General features: G+C 39.4%; 1 long non-coding RNA gene across 1 annotated transcript in view; it reads left to right on the forward strand.

Annotated features, from left to right (window-relative positions):
- LOC111838793 (uncharacterized) overlaps positions 1-13,744 on the forward strand; it is a 63,955-nt gene extending 50,211 nt beyond the window's left edge. The window contains exon 3 of the long non-coding RNA XR_011988747.1: positions 13,059-13,744. This is a non-coding gene — a long non-coding RNA (uncharacterized lncRNA). The remainder of the gene's footprint in view (positions 1-13,058) is intronic.
- Positions 13,745-14,684: the final 940 nt, after the last annotated feature.

Raw genomic sequence — 14,684 nt, forward strand, 5'->3', positions numbered from 1 at the left:
CAAGGTTGTTAATGATTTGCTGGTTGCGGCTGACACAGGTCATGTCAGCCTCCTCCTTCTATTGGATCTTACTGCCACATTTGACACAGTTTGTCATAAAATTCTACTCAGCCATATGGAAACTCTTGTAGGCATTAAGGGCATAGCACTTTCCTGGTTCACCTCGTATTTTACTGACAGGGAACAGTTTGTGTCCATTGGTAGCTTCAGGTCGCACAGGGCACCATGCAGACACGGAGTCCCCCAGGGCTCTCTATTGGGTCCTCTTCTTTTTCTCATCTATATCCTTCCCCTTGGCCACATTATTCGTCAGCATGGATTAAATTTTCATTGCTATGCTGATGACACACAAATTTATATCCATTCAAAGCCCTCTAACTTACTTCCACCATCGGGCTTGGTCGGTTGTCTGACCGCCATTAGCACCTGGATGACACAAAATTTTCTCAAACTCAATCATGACAAAACAGAAGCTATTTTGATTGCCACACCTACCATGCTAAGCAAGATCAAGAACCTAAACCTGTCTATCCCTGGGTACTTCACGACTACTACCTCTGAAGTAAAAAATCTTGGAGTCATGATGGACTCAACACTTTCTTTTAATTCTCATATCAAATACATCACCAAAACAGCTTTTTTTCATCTCAAAAACATATCTAGAATACGTGTTTCTCTTACCTATAACTCTGCAGAGACTCTCATCCACGCCTTTATAACCTCTCGGTTAGACTACTGTAATGCCCTGCTATTTGGCATTTCAGCTAAGAACCTAAACAGGCAGCAATATGTTCAAAACTCTGCAGCACGTGTTCTCACGTCTACCAAATCCAGGCAACATATCACCCCTGTTTTACACCATTTTCACCGGTTACCCATTCAATACCGCATTCACTACAAAATCATTCTGTTAGTTTTCAAAGCAAAGCATAATCTTTCACCTACATATCTTTCTGAGCTCTTAACTTCATACCAACCTACAGATCTGGCCATTCAAATTGTGCGCCGGAAGGAAAGTGATCTCGCGTGACACCGCAGTATTTCCCGTGAACACAGAAAATGCATTGACACAGGAAAGACATGATCAGTAGGGGGCAGTCATGTAACGCACTGAACTGAAGCGGCAGCGAACATCTCCGCGAGCTGCCTGAGGACACAGTTGTTCAAACAATTGTGATGTTGCATTCTCTTCTAAAATGTTTTATTTTTTAATCTAATATCATGTCTTGTGTATCGTATTTATTTCCATATAAAAGCAACAGAACTGAAACTATATCTTGTTTATCAGCAACACAGCACGTGAGCGTGAATAACGCGATATCCGCATTTGATCTCGTAGGTATCTGTTCCGCTTCCAGAGCTCTGTTCCACTTTTTTAACTTGACATAGCAACCTGTTCATTATCAAAAATCGAATATAGTTAAAGGAACAACAAACGGTTGCACTGCTCAATTTAAATAGTCCATACAGTCTGTGCTTTAATTTTGTAAGTGAAGATGGTGGCGCAGGGGGTAGTGCTATCTTTAGGTAACTGGAAGGTTGCAGGTTCGAGCCCTGGTTCCTCCTATCGGATTTAATGTGCTCACTGTGATTAGGCCTGTAAGTAGTATTTTTAACCAGCAGTAATTTAAAATAATACATTTGGCTATGCTAAATATATTTATTTACATCTGCATATTTATGCTGGGTTCATTCTCGAAAGAGCGGTGACTGACAGTGATATCGAAGCAATTGACGGGACAAAAATATTTTCCCCGTTAGTTTAATTTTGTATGTATTGGCAAAGTGATTATATTTAGTCTAATTTAGTTTAGTTTTTTTAGTTAATTTAGAAGCATTTTTGAGCATTTTTTGATCGTTAAATATAAGGGGTATGTTGGGGTGTATTATTTCCTGTTAGAAAACATACATTTTAAAAGCTGAAAACCCGTTAAAACATTCGCTATAAGCTGGAGCTTGACCATCAAACATTGTTTATTTTTTTCTGTAGATGAAAACAAAACACGGGTTAATAAACAAACATAACATAAAGCAAGCCTTTATGGATTCTTTTAATTCCTATAGCCTATTTCAAGGACAATGTAAGCATTATTTTACAACGAATCAATCAATGAAATGGTATAAAACAGAAAAATATATATTTCGCGAAATACAGGGCTCTCAAGTGTCACGCATTGAGAGTGACAGTCACTCTTTTCAGTGTTTTGTCACGCACTCCCGCCACACATTGTATTTCTCACGCGGAAAAATAATTTGTAGGCTAATATGCCGCAGAGCCCAATTTTTCCCCAGACCGCGGCACAGTAGCGCCTCACTATAAAACAAGCGTGTCTCCTCTGGAGTCTAATGGTGCGTTCGTTTTTCTCTCGGAACTCGGAAATTCTGAGTTGAGTGACATTATGGTGCGTTCGATTATTTCTCTCCAAGTCGGAACTCGGAAGGAAACGTCAAGAAAAACGTCGCCTCCCGTCGGAAACACGCCTCTTTTATGAAGTCGGACAAGATTTGCCCCAAGAGCCTGTCACTTACCAGCCAATCAAAAAAAAGAAAGGGCCTACACAATAGCCAATCAGAAAATAGTACTATTGTATCTGGGTAAAATACAACTCAACAACCAATGAAAAGGCATCCTGTGGAATGGCACTCTTGCCTGTCTTCAAAACTTGACAGCCCTGGAAATATTTTACAGTTTTGAATTACAGTATGTTTAGCTTCTGTCTGTATGACCATAAATTACAGAGTAACCGCCTCTTCTCATAGAAGGCTAAAAAATGCAGTGATCACGCAGGCTCCGGTACACGCAATATATTTTGCTAACTTGACAACCTAGCTGTTCATTATCAAAATCAAATATAGTTAAAGGAACATATAAAACGTTGCACTGCTCAATTTAAATAGTCCATACAATCTGTGCCATTCAGCATGAGCACCACCTCACTGTGATTAGGCCAGTGAGTAGTATTTTTAACCAGCAGTAATTTAAAATATCTTGAATTACATTTTAACCCCCCAGAGCCAAGCCTGCTCTTCTCTCCTTTATTCATAGGGTGGGGGAAGGTGAATTGGCACGTTTAAAAGTGACACGAACGACCCCCTCTCATTAACATTTGTGAGGTTAGATCTTGTAATTTGAAGGGTTGTGAAAGCCATAAGGTATTGCTAGGGTGCAAAGTCCAAAAAGCAAGGAATATCTGCGCTGTGTTACTCGTTAGTTGCGCAGTAATATTTTATGAATCACAAGAATAGGCCAACATGCAATTACAAAATACAATGCTCTGCAGTTCTTAATTTAACTTCTGAAGGCCATTTTGCGATCTCAATCGTCATACACCAGCATAGACCACCGTTTTCTCAATTACTTTTTCTTAGATTTTTGTTTTACTATGCCACTCAAACGCACATAATGCTATGCCTTTATTCTCAAAATAGACTATTAGGATCTCATATTGCTACAACTTTGTACAGTACACAACAATACGGCAACAACTTTACAACGGGACACGTTTTTTTTTATTATTTTTATCATTATTATTTTATGTTTTTGATAACGGCAGATTCTCAACAACAACAATGCCAAAAAAACTTATTCATTCAAGTGATCAGAAATGTACAGTATATTTTCATTTTATAGTTTTGCCAATGCTTAGACATTTTTAAACAACTTTAGACATTGTTACATTCCAGTATGTCCTCTCTGGCTGCCTGCTGTGAAACAGACATAACAAATACTGCCCAAATAGCCATCTTTGAGTGCGGAATCACTGCTGAGTTTGAAACGACCGAGGCATTGCTGTCTTTGCAAGCCATACTTGCCATACCAAAGGTGATGATTTGTTTGAGCAAGTTGTTTTGGCAATGAACAAATTTGAATTACTGTACCATTTGACAAGTTAAGTGGCCTTGCCACCGATTGAGCTTCAGTCATGCTTGGCCAGCAAAAGGGACTAACTGCATTGTTTAACTCTTGGGGGTCCAGTGCATCGTCGTCGAGTTTTCGCGTCTATTTCAGTTTATATCTCGCTGAAATCTTACATCTGTACAATCATGAAAAAAACGCTGGCTAAATCCGTAATCTGTCTTCTTTTCAAAACGTCCATTGTCGGAAGTATTACAGTTTTTAAAATTGGGTTAAATCGGCATCGGGGGCGTGTAGTACCGCTCTCACCCGAAGATCGCTATTCACATTCTAAATAGCCGCATTAGCGCGTATTCAGATAGTATTCGCATGGTAATTTGATTAACAGTCCAGCGGTGAAACGCGATCCAGATACGTCCCCATCAGCGCCATAAAAGGGGGGTAGGGACCAGTGGCGGCTACTGGTCTTTCAAATAGGGGAAGCTCATTTTCGGCCTACATCACAAAATTGTCTATTTATTTAAAAGTAAATTCTGCCCTAAGTTCCTTTTCAAGAAAATGGTCTGTGACCCTGTCGTACCAACTAGGCGTCTTTTCCAGTGACTTGACCAGTGTCCTCTCAATAGCCAGCAGTACATTTTATTTGTCACAGCACTTCCAGTCAGCCAGCTAACTTTGGCCCCGTTTACACTGCAGGTCTTGATGCCTAATTCCGATTTGTTGCCTATATCCGATTTTTTGGACCGTCTGTTTACGCGGTCTTTTTAATTGTGACCCATATCCGATTCGTGTGTTTACACTTGCTATAATTTCACGCATGCTGAACGGGGGTTTTTGCACGACACCGTAGCCAAGACGGACGAACGCGAAATTTGTTTTATGATAGCTTTGCGATGTATGCGAAGTTCGCCGAACAACATCACGATTTTGAGGCGAAGGAGGAGGAAAAGGGCCATCATTGCAGCCGAAATATCCTCGAAAACAGATTTGTTTCTGTAGGAACCTTTAATTTTATCCTGAACGGATTCTTCTCCCCACAGGGTGAGAAGGTAGGCTATTTCAGGCGCCGACCACTGCCCTACACTTTCCTCCTCCATGTTTCGTGTGTTTCTTGAATGTTACGCTTCCACACGTACTTCCCACGTACTTTTCACGTACGCTTCACGTACGCAGTTTAATGACGTACAGAACGCAATGCCTCAGAAAATCCGATCTGCCTGTTTACATTACAGTCGCATTGGCCCATATCTGATTTATATCTGATTTATTTCCACATATGAATGAGGCCTGAAACCGATCTCGAAATATCCGAATGCATGCGTTTTTTTCCCGTTTACACTGTCACAGAACAGATCCGATCTGTGCCACATATGAGCAAAAAATCGGAATTAGGTCGCATTTAACAGACAGTGTAAACGGGGCCTTTGTCATACCAGGGGGGTATTCCAGAAAGCAGGTTATGTGACATACCCGGGTAAGTTTAAGGGTAAGTTAGTGGATAACCTCAACTTTCGGTTCCAAAAACGGAGGTTAACTTTCTGGGTATGTACGTAACCATAGCAGCTTACTCTCTGAAGATAACCTGCTACTGAGCAGGTTATGTTCCAGGGTAAGTTTGTTGCAGAAGGTTACTGAGCATGGCGTGCCCTTTTGATGACGATCCTGTGAACGTGGAGGCATAAATTATACAAGGTTTTTTTCGCCGGGAGAGAGTTATAAGACCGCGTATTGATGTCTTGTCATTTCCTAATGATTATTTGAAAAAGCGTTATCAGTTTTCAAAAGAATCGTTCATTTACTTAACATCTCTTGAAACCGCATATTGCAAATGTCACAAACCCAAACCGCGGGTCTGCGCTTAGCACTTCGGTTTTTTGCGTCAGGGCATTTTTTGTACAATATGGGCGACGCAGAGCATATAGGAAAGGCAACTGTGTGTAGAGCCGTTCGCACAGTATGTCTGGTACTTAACGCTTCTTACACACGTTTATACAGTTCCCTGTCCATAAAGCTCTGCGTGTTATTAAAGAGGAATTCCACAGAGTGGTAGGTTTGTCCTTTGTAGTAAAATCTATGATGCATATTTAATATATAGTCATACTATTTATATCTATAGCCTACATGTATTCATCCTGCACACACACACACTTGATACTTCCCTATATGACTTTCTATTTCAGGGTTTCCAAATGTAATTTGGAATACATGTAATACATGTATAGTGACAATAAAAGGCATTCATTCATTCATAATTGGGTGCATTGATGGCACCTACATTATTAAAGCTCCTTCAATAAATGAGGGAGACTATGTTAATAGATAGATAGATAGATAGATAGATAGATAGATAGATGTCTTTATTGTCACTATACAAGTACAGCGAAATAGCGGAGGGAATCTATTCATAGTATCAATGTGCAGGTAACTTGATTTTGTATCCTTAATTTTTTGCCTTGTTAAAATCATCAAACTCATTACTTTTTTCCACTAACTATAGGTAATCATTACAGGACAGTACAATGCTGGTTACCACTGGTTGCCCTCAGATGGGGTGAGGGGAGGTGGTGGTGGGCTCCCGCCAGTTAGACGGGCTTCAGCCTTTTTTCTATTAGCTACATGACAGAAAGAAATCATGTGTTTAATAAATAGTTAAGTGATCGTGTAATCAATTACCTTTTTGCAGAATGTTTTTGTGTTTCATTTTGACTTGGCTCAAAGTTCTTCTGTCTCCAGAAGGATTACACCTTATTAAATAAGAACCCAGCCAACATGTCCATGTGGGGCCCATGTGGGTTTATGGATGGGCTGAATCATGGGCCCCATTTGGGCAGCCCTACTGGGCCCCATAAAGATTTGTCCTCAGGTTCCATGGTGGCCCCACCTGTGGCAGCCCACCTGGGGCTAATATGGGCTAAACTTGGGGCTCATTTAGGCAAACTCACTGGGCTCATGTATGGCCCCACTACTGAATGCTCATTTGGGTAAATGATGGGGTTTTAACAGGCTAAACCTTTTGGGCAACTGGGCTATATACCTGGGTCCCACAAAGGTTATTTTTCAAATATTAAAGCTATATATAAATTTGGTTAGGCTAAAATCTAAATGTACACCATGTACTATTTTACACAAACTTACACCATTTGCTATTTTTACACAAATTTACACCATTTAGTACTTCTACAATTCTTATTTAATTTTAAAATGCAAGTACATGGCTTACGTTAATAACAGGTAAATGAGGCAAATAATGGCATTAAGATTTCACAAATGTTATTTTCAACTTTGTCTAGACATTTAAAAATGAAAAAAATTCAGAATGTAGTTTAAGTAATGAAGTTTATTAACTGACACCAAATTTTCAACAGAACATTGTCATTTGTGAATGCAAAAATACATTTTTGAAACAAAAAAAAAGCAATAAGTGAAAAGTTGAAACTATGGCTGAGGCCCGGCTGCAGCATCATGCCTACAGAGGAGAAAAACAAAATGCATTAAAATTCATATTATAGTCATTTATGCAAAACAAAAACTAATAAATCTAGCTTTTGTGTTTGACAAAAAAGCTTTCATACTTTTTTTAATTCCATTTGTGAGTATGCAAGCACAACCAAATTATCACCAAGTGTCATCAGTTTCTGTTTTATTATGCTATGCAGCCCGAACCATGTGAGAATTTCATTTAAAATGTCTGCTCTAGCATTACAGTAAGACAGGATTATATCAATTAAGTTGAGTAGTAAAGAATTATCAATTAAATTAACAGCTCAAACATTAATTGACAGATCTCCAGAATATCTATGAACCCATCCAACAAGTATTATTGTGCTGTATCGACTATGGTATGCTATACTACATTTTTTCCCCCCAAAAGATAGCAACAGAGTACTTTTATAAATTACAATATCACTGACATATATTTAGTGATGCACAGATACCAGTTTTTTGAGACAAAACTTTGTAAAATAAAGTAAAATTTAAAACAGGCGCTTAACATTTAGACCAGAGGTCTCCAGCTCCAGTCCTAGAGAGCTACCGTCCAGTTAGGTTTTCTATCCTACCTGGCCTCTGATGAGCCACACCTGTTCTCAGGTAAATACCAGGGCCAGGTGTGGCTCATCAGAAGCCAAGTGGGACAGAAAACATACTGGATAGTAGCTCTCCAGGACCGGAGTTGGAGACCCCTGATTTAGACTGTAATTATATAGTGCATTCTTTATCGTATCATGGAATAAGTCTATTCCATGGGGGAAAAAACGTGTATACATTATGTGTTTTAATAAATACAAGTTAAAATGACTGCATTCAAATAAGTAGTTTTCCATCAGAAACAAATTAAACCATAGAAAAAAATGTCAATTTTCCAACTAGTAGGTATGCAAACATGTACAGAAACCCCTGTCTCTGTATATGGTATAGAAGGCAATATTATATTCCACATAACTTAATAAGACAACTAATTTTCACAAATGTATATTTTAACCCCACCACATACCACCACCTAGTTTTCATATGTGAGCTCAAACTTTAGGTGGGAAAATAACAGACCAATCAATCTAGGGCAAATGCCATTTGTAAATGAACACAGTATGGTTAACATCCAAGCGATTATTTAATAATCGTAAATAGAGCAGTACACATTCAAATATATACAACATTATTTTAGCTATGTATAGCTAAAGTACATTAAAATACCAAGTGGTACTTTAATTCGTAGCCACAAATTAAAAAATTCGAACGTTTCAGCAACAAAAATGCCATGTTTAACTCGTTTCTAGTTATGTTAGCATGCGTGCTAATTTACAATAAGAATATCATCATAGGACATGACAAATTCTTAAAAGTTATGATGCCAAACTTTATTAATTGACACCTTTTGTCAGGTTTACTATTCAAGCATTTAAGAAATAACATAACTTACCTCAGGCTTGTTCTTCTTAGATTTATTACTCTCGCGCTGCTCCACTCCTGAACGTTAAAATTGCGCGGAAAAATGAATTATGGGATACACGACAAAACAATTAGTGAGAGGGGTGACGGCAGCTCATCACCATCCTACCCATAATCCTAATTGTGGGACAAGCAGTTCTTAACAAATGTATAAAACGAATGAACTTTGCGGGATATTATTGAACAAAAACACCTTTAAACGGTTGATTACTGCTAATTAAAAGAATTAAAAACAATTTTCAACAAAAACAATTTTCAACTGCTTTAACTAGATTATAATTGTCAGTATTACTTCCTGCTTGCTCTTACGCTACAGTATGTTGATACCCCCAAAGAAACAGAATCAGCTATAGCACAGTAAATGGAAATGAACGTTTAACGTTTTCTGGTATGCCCACATATTCATTATGTTTAAATGGGCAACCCAAATGGGCCCCACTAATATCCAAAGAACTCACTATGAACATGAAAATGGAAAAGCATATTTTTAAACGTATGCATAATAAAAGCAACATAAATTAATATTTTGGATATATTTATGCCAAAATTACAAAATCTTTGTATACCCAAATAAACCCACAAAGGGCCCATGTGTGCCCTATATGTACAGGTTTGATGGGCTTCCCACATACATCCCACTATAAACTTTCCTAGGCAGCCCAACAGGGCCCCAGTATCAGCCCGTTTACTAGCCTAGAGCCCATGCCCACGTGGAACCCGACCAGCCCACTTTAAACCCGTGTTGGCCCCACAAGGGCGTGTTAGCTGGGAAACCATATATTCCTAGTCGATACATATTATTTTAACCTAAAGAAATGAATGGCAGGAAAAGTAAATGCTTTCATAGTGATTTAACAGTAAAAAGGATGCGGAAGGGATGTGTTTAATTATTTTGCATTATAATAAAAGGGGAGGCGATGTCAAATTTGCAATTTAATACACACGCATTTACTCTGTCCTTTATTTTTTGCCAAGCCAACTCTTTCTTTAGCCGATGCAGCCGTATTGCTTTTTTTCATTATTATTGGCTTGAATTCCTCATATGCGTGCATTAAAACTTCCAACTCCGCCTCTGTGAAGTATGCCGCTCTCTTTTTTTCACTTTGATTTTCCATTCTGACTCGTGAAATCGGCGATCAATTGAAAACGTCTTTATGTATGCACGGTGCACGCGCATTAACTCTGGGTAAGCAATAGGAGGTTGATTGAACTTACTCTTCTCGGGTGTTTTGGAACCGACATACTCATGGTATGCGGGTTTGGGGTATATCAACCCAGAGGTTAAGATTTACCAAATGGTAAGTTAACCAAGCTTTCTGGAATACCCCCCAGGAGAGCTGAAAAGACCTGTTATTTTTCCCTATCTTTTGCACTAAATCAATCTTAGGTGTTGATCTGCCCTGCTGATCAGGTCGACAATATTAGCACTGTCTGCCATCGTGTGCAGTTTCACCCACGACACTAGCCTAGCCTAAGCCTACTATATGAATGAATGAATGAACGATCTAAAAAAAATATTAAACTCTGTAAAAGTGAAACAAGGAATGTGGTGTATAATTGTGTGAAATGTATGATGAAAATCAAGCAATTTCGCCAAGCAAATATTTCGCTTGCAGGATGCCGCGTGATCACGCGTGCCGAATTGCAGGATGCCGCGTGAAAATAGACGCATTTCTAATGGCCAGATCTGTATACGTACTCTGCGGTCCACCGATGCCCACCTCCTTACTGTTCCTTCCACCCATCTGCGCTCTATGGGAGACAGGGCTTTCAGTGTGGCTGGTCCTAAATTATGGAACTCTCTCCCTCTTGCACTTCGTCAATGCACTGAATTTTCTACTTTCAAAAGACTACTGAAAACTCATCTCTTTACTGGCTTTCCATACATCACCCTGAAACTCTCATCATTGAAAGATTAGTTTTCTCTTTTATGCTGTGATTTGTTCTTTTATTTTTAACTGTATATGAACTTACTTCACTGTTTCTTTGTGGGCCATGTTCTTGATTTTTATTGTATTTAATGTTTAATTAGTGATTTTATTTTATTTCATGTACGGTGTCCTTGGGTGGCCTGAAAGGCACCTTATAAATAAAATTTATTATTATTATTATTATTATTATTATTATTATAGGTTAAAAAATAACATTAGACTCTCCAAGAGGAATGTAGAAAGAAAAATTGCATTGGAGGCTAAGGATGACAATAAAAGTTTCTTTCAATATTTTAACTCCAGCAGAGCTCAAAAAGTTGAAATCACTAATTTGCAGGATAGTAAGGGCCTTATAATTGAAAATGAAGTTGATATAGTAAATGAGTTGAATGATTATTTTACATGGGTGTTCACAGTAGAGAACATGAGTAACTTACCACCATTTAGTATGAATACAGTGTCGTCTATGACCAATATATGTATAACTGAGGTTGATGTGGTACTAAGCCTAGCTAAGCTCAAAATAAATAAATCGCAGGACCCTGATGGCATCTTAACTATAGTTTTAAAAGAGATGAGGGGTATTATTAGCCAACCTTTAACTTTAATATTCCAGAAATTGTTATCTGCTGGTGTGGTATCTTCAGATTGGAAGCATGCTAATATAGCGCCCATATTCAAAAAAGGGGATAGAAGTAATCCAGCAAACTATAGGGGGCAGCGTGTGGCTCAGTGGGCTAAGCCGTGTGCCTGTAATCACAAGGTCGCCGGTTCAAGCCTAGCCTCAGCACGTCTGCGGCTCCTTGAGCAAGACCCTCAACCCCCAGCTCCCTGGGCGCCGCTACGGGTGGCTGCCCTTCGCAGAAAGAGCAAGATGAGGGAGGCGTAAAAACAATTTTCCCACGGGGATCAATAAAGTATCAATTATTATTAATTATTATAGGCCAATCAGTTTAACTAGCATTACTGGAAAAATAATGGAAGCTATAATCCAAGTGAAAGTGGTAGATTACCTGGATTCAAATAACATTCTGAGGGACAGCCAACATGGATTTAGGAGAGGTATATTCTGTTTAACTAATCTACTGGAGTTCTTTCAGGAAGCTTTAAGAGAAATTGATCACAAAAAGGCCTACGATGTGATCTGCTTAGATTTCCTGCTTAGGTCTTTGATGTTGTCCCCCACAAACGGCTCTTGCTTAAGCAGGGATTTTTGAACTACAGCAGCTTGGATCTAAAACTGGTTAACAGACAGGAAGCAGCGAGTAGTTATTAGAGGCACAATGTCACAGTGGGCCTGCGTCCATAGTGGGGTACCACAAGGTTCCGTTTTAGGACCACTATTGTTTCGAATTTACATTAATGATATTGACACCAAAACATACAGTAATCTGGTTAAATTTGTAGACGACACCAAAGTGGATGGTGTAGCAGATACTGAACTAGCAGCACAGAAGCTACAATGGAATCTTGATTTAATTAGCTATTGGGCTGATACCTGGCAGATGAAATTTAACATGGATAAATGTAAGGTAATCAATGCAGGGAGCAAAAATATAAAGTACAGATATTTTATGGGTTCCACTGAAATAAAGGTAGCTGATTATGAGAAAGATTTCGGTGTGAATGTTGATGCTTCCATGTCCCACTCTCGCCAGTGTGGGGAAGCAATAAAAAAGGCCAACAGAACGTTGGGCTACATCTCTAGGTGTGTGGAGTTTAAGTCAAGGGAGGTGATGCTATGATTATATAATTCCTTGGTAAGACCCCACCTTGAATATTGTGTGCAGTTTTGGTCACCATACCTTAAGAAGGACATTGCTGCCTTAGAAAAGGGCCAATAGAGGGCTATAAGAATGATTCCTGGTCTTAGAGGAATATCTTATGAGGAGAGGTTAGCTGAGCTGAATCTGTTTAGCCTCGAGCAAAGGAGACTAACGGGGGACATGATCCAGGTATATAAGATTATAACAGGTCTGGATGCTGTTCAGCCAAATGGCTATTTCAATATTAGTTTAAATACTAGAACTCGTGGCCATAAGTGGAAATTAGCGGGAGAACATTTTAAAACAAATTTGAGGAAGCTCTTTAAACAGCGTGTAGTTAGAGTATGGAATAGTCTTCCTGCTAGTGTAGCGCAAGCTAAATCCCTGGGTTCCTTTAAATCAGAGCTAGATAGGATTTTAACAACTCTGAGCTATTAGTTAAGTTCTCCCCAAACGAGCTTGATGGGCCGAATGGCCTCCTCTCGTTTATAAATTTTTTATGTTCTTATAAATACTTACCAATCAAGGTTGTTCATTGCACTGTTCTTACTCATGCAGATAAGATTGTTGTGGGGAGCTACATGGGCCTGCTCAGGATTTACACCCCCCACCCTCTTAAGCCTGGAGATACCATTCATGCTGAAGACCTGCTTCTTGAAGTGCAGCTCCAGGATCCTATCATCCAGCTGGATATGGGCAAGTTTGTCTCGTAAGTAATATGCCCACTAGGGGTAGTGGTGGTGGTGGGGGGATTGATTCTGTTACAAATTGTAATTCTTCAAGCTGGCGATTTTACTATTGCAGTGAGAGTTTCCATTTAAACATGGATTACTGAAATCATGTTGTTCACATTTCGTACTGCTAATATACACTCACCTAAAGGATTATTAGGAACACCTGCTGAATTTCTCATTAATGCAATTATCTAATCAACCAATCACATGGCAGTTGCTTCAATGCATTTAGGGGTGTGGTCCTGCTCAAGACAATCTCCTGAACTCCAAACTGAATGTCAGAATGGGAAAGAAAGGTGATTTAAGCAATTTTGAGCGTGGCATGGTTGTTGGTGCCAGACGGGCCGGTCTGAGTATTTCACAATCTGCTCAGTTACTGGGATTTTCACGCACAACCATTTCTAGGGTTTACAAAGAATGGTGTGCAAAGGGAAAAACATCCAGTATGCGGCAGTCCTGTGGGCAAAAATGCCTTGTTGATGCTAGAAGTCAGAGGAGAATGGGCCGACTGATTCAAGCTGATAGAAGAGCAACTTTGACTGAAATAACCACTCGTTACAACCGAGGTATGCAGCAAAGCATTTGTGAAGCCACAACACGCACAACCTTGAGGCGGATGGGCTACAACAGCAGAAGACCCCACCAGGTACCACTCATCTCCACTACAAATAGGAAAAAGAGGCTACAATTTGCACGAGCTCACTAAAATTGGACAGTTGAAGACTGGAAAAATGTCTGATGAGTCTCGATTTCTGTTGAGACATTCAAATGGTAGAGTCAGAATTTGGCGTAAACAGAATGAGAACATGGATCCATCATGCCTTGTTACCACTGTGCAGGCTGGTGGTGGTGGTGTAATGATGTCGGGGATGTTTTCTTGGCACACTTTAGGCCCCTTAGTGCCAATTGGGCATCGTTTAAATGCCACGGCCTACCTGAGCATTGTTTCTGACCATGTCCATCCCTTTATGACCACCATGTACCCATCCTCTGATGGCTACTTCCAGCAGGATAATGCACCATGTCACAAAGCTCGAATCATTTCAAATTGGTTTCTTGAACATGACAATGAGTTCACTGTACTAAAATGGCCCCCACAGTCACCAGATCTCAACCCAATAGAGCATCTTTGGGATGTGGTGGAATGGGAGCTTCGTGCCCTGGATGTACATCCCACAAATCTCCATCAACTGCAAGATACTATTCTATCAATATGGGCCAACATTTCTAAAGAATGCTTTCAGCACCTTGTTGAATCAATGCCACATAGAATTAAGGCAGTTCTGAAGGCGAAAGGGGGTCAAACACCGTATTAAGGTGAGTGTATATATATATATATATACACACACAATATAAGGGAAATAATTATTTGACCCCCCATTTCTAATTTATAAAGAAATGGGAAGTTTATAATTTCAATGGTATGTTTATTTCAACATCAGAAGATAGA

The sequence above is a fragment of the Paramormyrops kingsleyae genome, unplaced genomic scaffold (genome assembly GCF_048594095.1).
Source record: "Paramormyrops kingsleyae isolate MSU_618 unplaced genomic scaffold, PKINGS_0.4 ups116, whole genome shotgun sequence".
Lineage (NCBI taxonomy): Eukaryota > Metazoa > Chordata > Actinopteri > Osteoglossiformes > Mormyridae > Paramormyrops > Paramormyrops kingsleyae.